Source organism: Periplaneta americana, chromosome 7, assembly GCF_040183065.1.
Source record: "Periplaneta americana isolate PAMFEO1 chromosome 7, P.americana_PAMFEO1_priV1, whole genome shotgun sequence".
In the NCBI taxonomy this organism is placed as follows: domain Eukaryota; kingdom Metazoa; phylum Arthropoda; class Insecta; order Blattodea; family Blattidae; genus Periplaneta; species Periplaneta americana.
Genome location: NC_091123.1, coordinates 32,683,052 through 32,695,078, shown reverse-complemented (window position 1 = coordinate 32,695,078; position 12,027 = coordinate 32,683,052). Strand labels below are relative to the sequence as shown.

Below are 12,027 nucleotides of genomic sequence, written 5' to 3'. Positions count from 1 at the left end.
AAAAAGGTCTTTTCCCCTCTGGCCTCCCAACTAACACTCTGTATGCATTTCTGGATTCGCCCATATGTGCTACATGCCCTGGCCATCGCAAACGTCTGGATTTAATGTTCCTAATTATGTCAGGTGAAGGATGCAATGCGTGCAGCTCTGCGTTGTGTAACTTTCTCCATTCTCCTGTAACTTCATCCCTCTCAGCTCCAAATATTTTCCTAAGAACATTATTCTCAAAAACCCTCAATCTCTGTTCCTCTCTCAAAGTGAGAGTCCAAGTTTCACAACCATACACAACAACCGGTAATATAACTGTTTTATAAATTCTAACTTTCAGATTTTTTGACAGCAGATTAGATGACAAAAGCGGGATGGAATTACGTCCACATATACAAATATTAACATAGCGGGATTCTGACTATTGTTTAAAACGTGAGTTACTAATGTGGAGTAATATATGAAACACTTAAGAAATGTTGATTAATATTTAATGTAAAATTATGATCTTATATCAAAGCTGCATATTATGAGAAATATTGCATACTTCATATTACTTTCCATAATTAATTGTTACATATTTTTTTCTTTCGTTTAGTGAGACAAAATCAATTCTGATATTAGGAATGAATTTACAATAGTGCTTTATATACGCATTGCTGACAACTGCAAAGATAAAATTGATAGTAATCTGATGCTTGTAATAATTAGTAACGGCATGTGGACAACAAAAAAACTTATTTTGATAAAACCTTAAAAATTTCCGATACATTTTAACTTCTATTCATTTATTAGGTCTAGATAAAAAAGCCTATTTGTATTTTTTTATCAACACAAAGACGAAGGAATTAGGCCTACTACAGAATGTTGTTGACTCACGTTTTATGATCCCTCGGATATCGAAAGTACGATTTGGAGCAATTTGTAATGCTGTAATTTTGTAGCAATTATAAACAGCACATATACACCCTGACATTTTAACACAGCACTAATTAATAAAACTATTAACTAGCCCAGCAACAATATGCATTGCAGTTGATTACAGCTTGTTTCACGTGTATCACCACACCGGTCGCCTAGGTAGCAGCACCAGCGTCGTTCGCACGTAAAATTGCTAGCTGTCCGGTATTATTATAGTAAGGTATTTGCTATAAGTTGAATAACCATTTAAATGCTGCACCTGAGACACTTATATATAGCCGCAAAGGGCCAAAAAAAAAAAAAAAAAAAAAATTGAGTTAAAATAAAGACTACGACATTTCTCGAAAGAGCACGGATTATGGTATTTTTAAGCTTAATATAGAAAAACATTTATTTTTGAACGAAAAATAAAAAAAAAATCACTCGTACTCCCCTTAAGGGGTTTACATTAAAAAATAACAACACAATGCAAGTTTATATTGAAATTCATCTTTAATGACTTTTCTGTTTTCTTTTGTAATAGGTATAACTTAAAGTGATACATGAAATGTTGATTCTTCATTGTTCTATATACAAATTTAACACTTACTTAATCACTGATTAGCATTATAACTCTTTACTGTGTTAATATGAGGAAATTATCTGCCCGACTAGTTTCGATGTGACGTTTTTCATTCGGCTTTGGACATTTTTGATACTGGACATTTAATATCTTGTACAATTAAGATAATGACCATTTAATGACTGTGGACATATTTTATATTGAACATTTAAGAATAATAATAATAATAATAATAATAATAATAATAATAATAATAATAATAATAATTATCAACTTGTGGATCATCAAGCATGAAGGATTATCAAGTTCTGAATGGAGAGATATGCTAAAAATGACTGCGATGGTGGCATCAGTACGTTCTCTCCCTGGTCGCTCTACAGGCACAACCCACTGTAGGCACTGGAGTGAGTATGAAACTTTACCACATGTGCTTGGGAGTTGCCCACAGGGAGAAGTAGTTAGAATAAAACGTCACAACATCATGCGTTCTATGATCGTAGATGTACTTCGATCCAAAAATCTAGACGTTCACGAGGAAGTTCATTGTATTGCTGATGGTGGAAGCAATCGTAGGATCGATATCATAGCTATTAATAGAAATAAACAGACAGCCGAAATAATTGATCCTATAATCAGATTTGAAATCTCAGCCACTCAACCATCTGAAGTGATCGAAGAGAAAAAGAAAATCTACGAGCCCACGATTCAGTATATATCGGCGAAATACAACATAGAAAAAATCACAGTTACCGGTCTCTTCTTCGGAGCGAGAGGCACCATCCCGAAAGCCTTTGTAAAGTGGAGAGAAAAATACAAGCTGACGAGAGATCTTCAAGATGCTATCGTCACCACCATAATAAAATTTTCTGTAGCGATATTTCGTCAGCATCTTTATGGTGTACATTCAATTTAAATTATATTTGGTTCTATTTTTTTTTCTTGTGTCTTAATCAGTTTTGTCTGAAACCTGTTTATATAATTTTTCATTTTAAATTTTATTGTGAGCTATTCTGTGTCGCAGGGGAAACCCAAAATATTGGGTCAGACCAATAAATAAAATTATTATTACAAAATAATAAAGTACAGAGAAGTTTACAATGAACACAATATTTTTAGGTACACATACCAAGGAAAATTATGTTTATAAGTATCTCATATTATCACATTAGAGATATATCATTATTGGGAAATATGATGAAACAAAAACAGATAAAGTAAAATAAATATCACTAGAATGTCAAGAAATGTAGTGAATACGTTGAAACATGCAGTACATCACATGTCATAATAGTTAGTTTGGCATCTCGTCATAAGATAATTTTCTAACTTGGATTTGAAATATTTCAAGATTCGGCAGCCCTTGACTTCAGGCGGCAGAGAGTTCCAGTGACGAGAAGTAGCAACAGTGAAAGATGAAGAATACAGGGATGATGTGTGGAGTGGAATTTCTTAGCGTGTTATCGCATTGTGATTGAGTATTAATATTATGATGGCGAGAGAGAGAGAGTATGAAAACGGGCGAATAAATAAGACTGAGGACATTTCTGATACTGGACATTAATAGCGATGGACATATTTTCAGCGGACATTTCGCAGTGGACTAATTGACCCATAAACTGTTGTTTTAGTAAGTTATATGTGTAACATTTGCGACATAGTTTACCCGCGGACTGCCGGCCCGTGATTCGCTTTGCATAGCCTTCTTTAAAGTATTAAAATATGTACTGTACGTAATGGAGGTCGGGAAAGGAAATACTAATCTTATTCAGAAGGCAGATTTACTTCAGATTGCAGTAATTCGGACTTTGCCCGAAAATAAAACAGAAGAAATCGGATTGAAGAGCTCTATTTACTAAGAGTTTTTAAGTGCTTACATTGGTATTGCAAGCAACTCGGTTATGGGACGTGTTCCGGCCACTTTCTCCGAGTCCAAAAGATAATGTAAGAGCAGAGAGTGCGGCGGTAGTGATTCATCCACTTCACCAACTGCGCTGGCCGACCAGCCGGCCATTTGCTACTTTACTACTGCATTTTATAAATAAGAAACGAAGCTAGCCTAACCCAGTAACTCTCCTTTCTGTTTCATCTTAACGTCTTCTCTTTTGTTTCAAGAAAAACGATCTTGTGGATATGCTGTTTCCTAACAGACTTTTAAAAAAATTCTCTCAAACTTTATCTCATGTGACAGTATTTTTTCCCCTAATGGAAGCGAATATGACGTTAAGCAATAAACATTTTTCGCCACTTAATTATTTAATTAAGTTCTAATTAGTTTTACTGTCAATAATATCTATGAGTTGATGATGGTGATTGTGATAATAATAATAATAATAATAATAACAATAATAATACATTATTATAATTATATTATTAATATAATAATAATAAATAATATTAATAATAACAATAATAATAATAATAATAATAATAATAATAATAATAATAATAATAATATTGGATTGGATCACCCGTTTGGTCCCATTGGTTTCTTCCGAGGTTTTTCCAGCCGTGGGACTGATGCCGGATGGTCTATGGCGAGTCCTAGGCCTCAGTTCATTTCACCCCCTTTGATCTGATTACCTGGTTGGGTTTTTTCCGAGGTTTTCCCAAAGCATAGGGCAAATGCCAGGTAATCTTTTGACGAATCCTCGGGCCTCACCTCATCTCACTACATCTCACCAAAATATTGTAAAAAATTGTAAGAAATTGTAGAAAATGCAAAATTGTAAACTTGTAAAAATTGTAAAATATTACGAAAAATTGTAATTGTAATTGTAATCTTGTAAAATTTTGACTTGTTCCACATCTTAAAGCTTCATTGCTAATATAAGATCTATGGAATATAATAAATGAAATGAAATGAAAAAAAATTGAAAGATAATAGTACACTTTTGGTTCGCACTCCCGATGAGGCAAAAGCTTGTGGCCGGAAGTGAAGTTTACATTAAATAATGAAAAAGTAATGTTTCACGCTTAAGCCTACACTAAAATAATTATTTTATTTAATTAATGAAGTATAAGTAAGCAAATGTAAAGCGAAAAATACTAAAATAATAGTACAAGAAATAATGAATAAAAGAAGTCCAACCGCAACCGTTCCTGGTTCCCAGCCTTCCGCAATATCTCTGCCAGGATTCATTCCTTAAGAGCACTTCCAAGGGCGCTTCGACATCTTGGAAGGGCCGTTGAAATGGATTCTGTGCTGTTTGGTCACCTTGGCGGTATGAACTTAAGCGAGGGAGGTTAGGAGACCCCCATTGGGTGAGCGGGTGATGGGTCACTTGCGGTCGGTGGGTTGGTACACGCTCCTCTTCATTCATCCCATACAATTCGGGGTACACAATAGGCCTCAGTATGGCCGACGTGCAAAGGGGCGTTCTAATCCGCCCGTAGCCACCGTGACCTAACCTAACCTAACCTAACCTAAGCTAACTTAACCTAACCTAACCTAACCTCTATACTTAATACTCTTCAGAATTAAAAAAAAATCAAACAATTAGTTTATGATTGCTAAAATAAGATATGAGAAATGAAGCGCACTGTAGCAAATAGATTGTTTATAAATTACTTTCCGAATATGTGATGAGCACTTTTATTTGATTTAAAGGCTTCATGATATGGTAAACCATTTATAAATATCTAGGCCTAACGCCAGTTGAATCATGCATTGCATTCGTCGCGTTTGTTGATATTGGCGTTGTAGGAACATTCACTAAGTCATTGCACTTTGTAAATTAAGTGCATAAGAAAGGTTAGAAAATTTATATATATATATATTGCTCTGCATTCTTACACTCTTTCTCTTTTTTTTTCCTTGGCTCTATTTTCGGCTGTTCATTTGCACGCTTTCTTTCACGCTACACTCTCGTTCGATTTGCCCCTGCTGTCAGCACATTTTCTAGCACAAAGCTTCTCTGGATTGTAACTTCACTCACTGGTTTCGACTGTATAACATCATAACACTACACAAAAGACGTACTGCACGACAGCAGCCCCACTCCCACTAATTCATGCAATATTTTGTCTAAGTTGTCGGAGAACCGCTTACTTTATTTACTCGATAACATACTAACGTACACAAAAATCATCAATACGCAAAGCTCTCTTAAAATGTCAGTAACAGAATTTTATTTCATAGTGTTCGATTCCTGCCTAAAGAAGTTTAATTTCAGTAATGAAAGTGGGATGGATATTAAGCTAAAACTTTACAAATGTATGGCTACCTCCGTCCCTTTACATGGCTGCAAATGCTGACCAAACGTAGAAAAATTGTTAACAAGCAGAAAAATGCCGTCCATCTTAAAGTGAGGTTGAATATCATTGAATAATACCATATTTAAATAGGGCTAAACAAGTAAGTATTATTAGTTACAGTTCGCTCCAAGTGTAAACTGTAGTTTAAGAGAGTAATTGGATTATTTGTTTTATTCAAGTTTTACTAAAATAGGATGAAGCCTATCCGTGTTTTTTTAATTAAAAACTGTTGTTCATTTTGCAGTCCTCATTTTCTTCCATGAAATATAGACTTAAAATACATTTCATTAAAAATATGAGTTCCACCACTGATGCAACTGCAAATATGTGACTATGATATAACTGATGTTTCATGTAAGAGAGAAGGGAGGACGAGGAAAAAACTTAAGTCCGTAGGGCTGAGATAGACAAATAAATAGGCAGACGACATACTGAAAACTACGTTTTTTGATTTAATGTTGCTGAAAACATGCATTTCCATTTTGAAAAATGGGAATTTACATTTTACATTGCCACAATATTTTCTTTTTAGAATTAATTTAATTAGAAATTTAAAAAAGAAGAAGAAACCCATTTGAAACTGCAACTTCGAAGTGGCATACGAATCCTACGTTTATCTTGACTTAACGTCACACTTGCGCAAGAACACAATTATGCATGATCAGCAGTAGTATATTGTCTATTCAGAATAAGAACTGTCCTTCATGTAAACACTGACCAAAGTACTCAAGGCGGAAGGAAAGAAAGAGTTCTTTATTTTTCATGTTTTGTTAGGTATACGAATTGTTATTTTATAATTATTTATGTTACTGTTAAAACCGGAATTCCGACAAAACCGGTTTCAACTAGCAAAAACTAGTTTTAAAAATGTAGAAGATAGAAAGCGAATTTTTGTAAGATCTAGAATCAATGACTGATTATGTTGGATCGGTGTCGGTTAGAGTTCCCGAGTAGCTCAGTGGTAGAGCGTTGGTACGTTAAACCAAAGGTCCCGGGTTCGATACCCGGCTCCGGAACAATTTTTCCCTCGAAATTATTCAAATCAACTTTACAGGGAGTTATAACTGAAATCTTGATTTGCATAATACACGTCACTGTTCTTTAACAGAAAACCACAATTTAAGTCACACGGATTTAGTGTGCACTCGAAGTTGGTTGCTTGACGGTTGTCAGCCCACTTTGAGGTCTGTGGATATAGAGGAAAAATTGGATCGGTGTCGGTTAGAGTTCCCGAGTAGCTCAGTGGTAGAGCGTTGGTATGTTAAACCAAAGGTCCCGGGTTCGATACCCGGCTCCGGAACAATTTTTCCCTCGAAATTATTCAAATCAACTTTACAGGGAGTTATACCTGAAATCTTGATTTGCATGATTATGTTTAGTTTGTTTAGATTTTTTTTCAGGCTTTTACCAAACAAAAACCTAAACGAACCAAACCTAACCTATCATTGAGTCTAGATCTTACGTAACCTCGCTTTGTATCTATTTACATTTGCTTAAACTAGTTTTTATTAGTTGAAACTGGTTTTGACGGATTTCGGGTTTTAACGGTAACATATACAGTAAATTGAAGATATTATGTCATAGTATAAAGATACATATACAAGCATATAAAAAGATCAACTTATATTACATATTAATACACTCGTAGAATTGAAGAAAATTGGAGGAAATTTCATAGTTTTTCTTATTACTAGGTACATCATATTTGTTGTAGCTGACATTCTACTTTGTTTTGCATTCATGGTAGTGAATATTATATTAATATAGTACAATATAAAGAAGATAGCTTAAACAATGAATTTTGATAATTGAAAATGTATGAAGTATCTTGCGTAAACCAAAGCCTACATACATGATCGAAATGATAGCCGTCCAAATCTTGGATTTAAAATATCGGCATCCTAATCAATTCAAATGAACAAAAAAGAAAATGTAAATTCATGTTAAAAAAAATATATAATGAAATTTAAAAAAAGAATATTCTGCGACAATTCTGTAAGTCACTCATGGCCTACACTACATTTTATAAATCACAATCACAGGAATATTTTCGAATGTTTTGTAAAACACATTTTATTTTACTAAAGATTAAAGATTATTATTTTTGTGGTCCTACAGAATATATCTGCTATGGTAACAATTAATATTAGAAGAGATAAAATTCGCACCGGCGCCGGGGATCGAACCCGGGTCCTTGGTTCCACGTACCAAGCGCTCTCACCATTGAACTACGCCGAAGTCCAATCCACAGCACCGGATCGAACTCCCCTCCTCCAGTGTTTTTCCCTTTGTGGCCTGACTCCAAGTTGGGCATGTATGTTGACATTTTATTAAGTCAACTGCCATTATACAAGGAGCGCACTCAGTTGAGTGACTTGGTGGCCGGGGTTCCAAAGTAATGTGTACAGAAATATGCACTGTTGCTCGAAGAATTTAGTAAAGATTTACTGACATGTAAAAGAACTCCTGCAAGGCAAAATTCCGGCACACCGGCGACGCTGATAATAATAATAATAATAATAATAATAATAATAATAATAATAATAATAATAATAATAATAATAATAATAATAATAATAATAATAATGTTTTATTTTCGCTGGCAGAGTTAAGGCCATAAGGCCTTCTCTTCCACTCAACCAGCCTTAATCAATACAATACATAAATTTAAATTACAAATATTTTCACTACACTTAAAAGGTTCTCCAGCAATAATCTTCACTACACATTTATTTAAATTTAGATAAATCTATAAGGTAAAGTAGTAACTTAATTTATGAGCTAATTTAATTCAATGAATTATAATTAATTTAATATAAGCTTACTAGGACTATGTTACAGGGAGAATATATATATTTCTATTTCTATAATGAGAATATTAATGTAATTGCCATTAGAGGTTTTGTAAATCTATTTAGAGATATAACCTCGGCAGTTGCGAGCGTCGCTAAATAAAACATAACATTTTCTAATTATTTAATTTAAGATTAATAAGCTTTTAAATAAATAACTGAAGGTATTTATATTCATTCATTCACAGTTTTCTACCCAATGTCAGGTCCTTCACTCAAAACCCAGTATTGTCTAATCTTTCCCATTTCCTGCCTTTCTCTCTGTCTCCGCATATGATCCATGTCGTCTATGATAGGTTGTTTATAAGCACTGACACAAGAATTGTATTAGAATATCATAGGCTATTATGTGGTTTTTTGTCTCCTAATGTCAGGTATTTGACTTGAATAATTCATCCAAGCTTCTCTCTCTAGGAGTTACATTGATCCACCGATTTTTTTAGTATTTAAAATGATCTTTTAAAACGTTTCGAGAACAGCTGGCTTGCACCTTTCGATCACACGGTCTCTTGTCGTTTGAGAAGCTTGCATCGAAGAAATTGCAGGCACGGTACTGTACACCGGCAACGTCCTTCGTGGACTATTTTTTCCAATTACTCGCGACGCAGATGGACTAATGGCGAAGCAGTGCCGTCGAGTGACATAAGTTACAATTATATAACTGGTGTGAAAATAACTCTTCAGTTTTAATTGTCAAGCTGGTGCATTAAAGTTGCGGTTAACCGTGGTTTTGTTGTGAATGCACCCTCTTCCCCACACGAAGTTAATCTTCGCTTAGTACATTCGTGTGCACTGCCTCGCACAGTCACGCAGCTTTACTGTTTGTATTTAGTTACGAGTGTCAAATGCCTCGAGCGACAGCGTTTGTTTACGTGACAAAGATTGTTCTTAAGGTATATGTACACCTTTACATACAAAAAATTTTGTTTTGTATAATTTTGCTCTGTAAAATTTTTATACAATTGAGAATGGTACCAGAAAGAGGATGAAGTGAACAGATCCCTTGAAATTATGTCTAAATTGTTTATAAAAATTATTTTGTTTATAATTTTGACATGCAACTTGAAACATGATAGCTCATGCAGTTTTTAAGATAGAGCCATAGTTTTTTCACTGTTTTATAGCTAAGACTATTCTTTAGTGCCTGACATATAGCTATTTTTTATTTTCATTTACATTAATTAAATATTACCATATATGTAACTTACAATAATATTTTATGTTGCATAAATCATGTAAAAAATCCATAGATAATTATTAATTATATTAATGTTATTTTACTCGTTGTCAGGCACTGGGGGACATTTCAAGCTTCAAAATGACAAAATATCTTCTTGGTATCACCATATTTGGCTGAGATATCATGTTTGAAAGAATTAAATATTCTAAAATTACTATTTACAGGAAATGAGCCACAAACTTTCAGACCCTAGAAGACTCCATCATCATATGTCACCCCTTAAGCAGCTTCATGTCGGTCCACTTTCAGCTTCTTTCTGCCACTTAAATACCTCCTCCTTGTTTTAACTTCAGGTGTTGAATGTTTTTTTTTTTAATTTTTGTCCCTATTTTCATTTATGCAATAAATCCTGCGATGGTGTTTGTCCCAGGGCTTATGCCCATCCTCCCCAGAATTGTAATTTCTACTTTTGGACTCTTATTAAAATGACGTACCACATCATTCACACAAATTTACAGTTTTATGACTAACAGTAAAAGATTATAAATTACTTCATTATGTAAAAATTTTTTTTCAATCTAATGATCATGCCCAGATATCTATGCATCTATTTCGGGACTAGAAAGAAGTTTATTTTACAAGCATTGCTGGACGAGGGGATTGACTGCTACGAAGATCACTCCAAAAGTAATCCACTCCAAAATTAAGTGATCGTGGCTGATGACGCAGCGTTTTGGAAAACGGGACTTATCTGAAAAACCATAAGGCATAAATCGAAAAATTTTTATATCAAATTAAAGGGGAGAAAATTCTCTATTAAAATAGTTATATTTTGAAAATTCTAATTTTTCATCATTTTTTGCGTTTCGCGGGTGTACACATACCTTAAGAGGGGAAACGAGTGAGATTTTGGTCATTTTCAATATAAAATGACATTTTTGTATTTTATTTTTGAAAAATGAATCAGCAACCTCTTATACAAACGCTGAACAAGTTTCAGCGCTGTGCGGCACTTGGGGGGGGGGGGAGGAACATATTTTAATTTTATATATATATATATATATATATATATATATATCCCACAAGGGTAGCTGCCCTTCAGTAAGGGTTGCCAAAAGACACAGCATACTAAAGAAATAAAAATAAACATTTGTGTAATGATTGTTATTTTCAAATGGAAGCTACCCTTGGGAAAGTACGTTTATTCAATAATTATTAGTAATCAGGTAGAATATAAAGAAATTTAGGTGTACAGGTGATTACGTAAAATCTGAACAGAATATTTCATTGCGTTTACAGCAATAGTTTTCAAAGTTTTAAAGAAATTCCAAAAGACTTAAAATATTACAAGCTGCTTTCTCACACTTTTTATTCAGCACATTTCATCTTCAAAGTGTGAAGACTCTTACAATTCTGAATCTAGAAACATGAAATTTTTACTGCATGTTCTATATAGTGTCGTTAACAAAACACAGTAACATGTTTTGATAAACTAAATACTTTTGAAATTAAAAAAATAAAACATATTTAATGGACACCAAAAATTTAAATTTTGAAATTACATGTAAGTTAACTTTTAAAAAAATTTCCTCCATTTATAGCTGTAACTTTAAAATTTTCGATAATTTATTTCTTCTGACCATATAAGAGATATCGTAATACGAGGGTCATTCTGAAAGTCATGAGCAACCCATTGTTTTGTTATTATCAGTTGATTATAGGATGAAAACACAGCTTATTTTGTGTAATTTTCTAAATTGAATCAATAAGGATGATTTATGTTCTCTCTTGAAGGGTATAAATCATTTTAAAATAATTTAATACACAAACACAACTATTACATGAAATGTTCAATAAGTTTTTGTAGCTTTATTCTCTTCAGCTGTAATCAACAATAACAACAATCCAGGTTGCCAGGCGACGTTAGAAAATAAAAGATGCGAAAACAAATAAATGAGGTGTATAAACAATTGAATGCTCTTTCATATTTAAGTATAAAAATATAGAGTTACCATTTGAAATTTCAAAGTGGGGGTGGCTAGGGGGTGGGGTGAAATCTAATATGCAATTAAGCCTGGTTTCAGACTTTCCCCGCAATATTTAAATTGACGTGTTTTTGTCTAAATTGAATTCAATTTAAATAATTAGTTAATTAGACTGAGAAGTTTTGAAATGAAAGCCCTGTATATGCTTATGCATGTAATACTGACGGTGTTTGAACTATACGGTCTTGACAGAGAACGTCAGGTATGGAAAAGCTTATTCTTCTG

At 33.5% G+C, this 12,027-nt stretch overlaps 1 protein-coding gene and 1 non-coding gene across 2 annotated transcripts in view; both read left to right on the top strand.

Moving 5' to 3' along the window:
- nesd (nessun dorma) overlaps positions 1-12,027 on the top strand; it is a 213,833-nt gene that overhangs the window by 182,137 nt on the left and 19,669 nt on the right. The window lies entirely within an intron of this gene.
- On the top strand, positions 6,954-7,025 carry TRNAN-GUU (transfer RNA asparagine (anticodon GUU)). Its single transcript has one exon. It is a non-coding gene; the product is annotated as a tRNA-Asn (tRNA).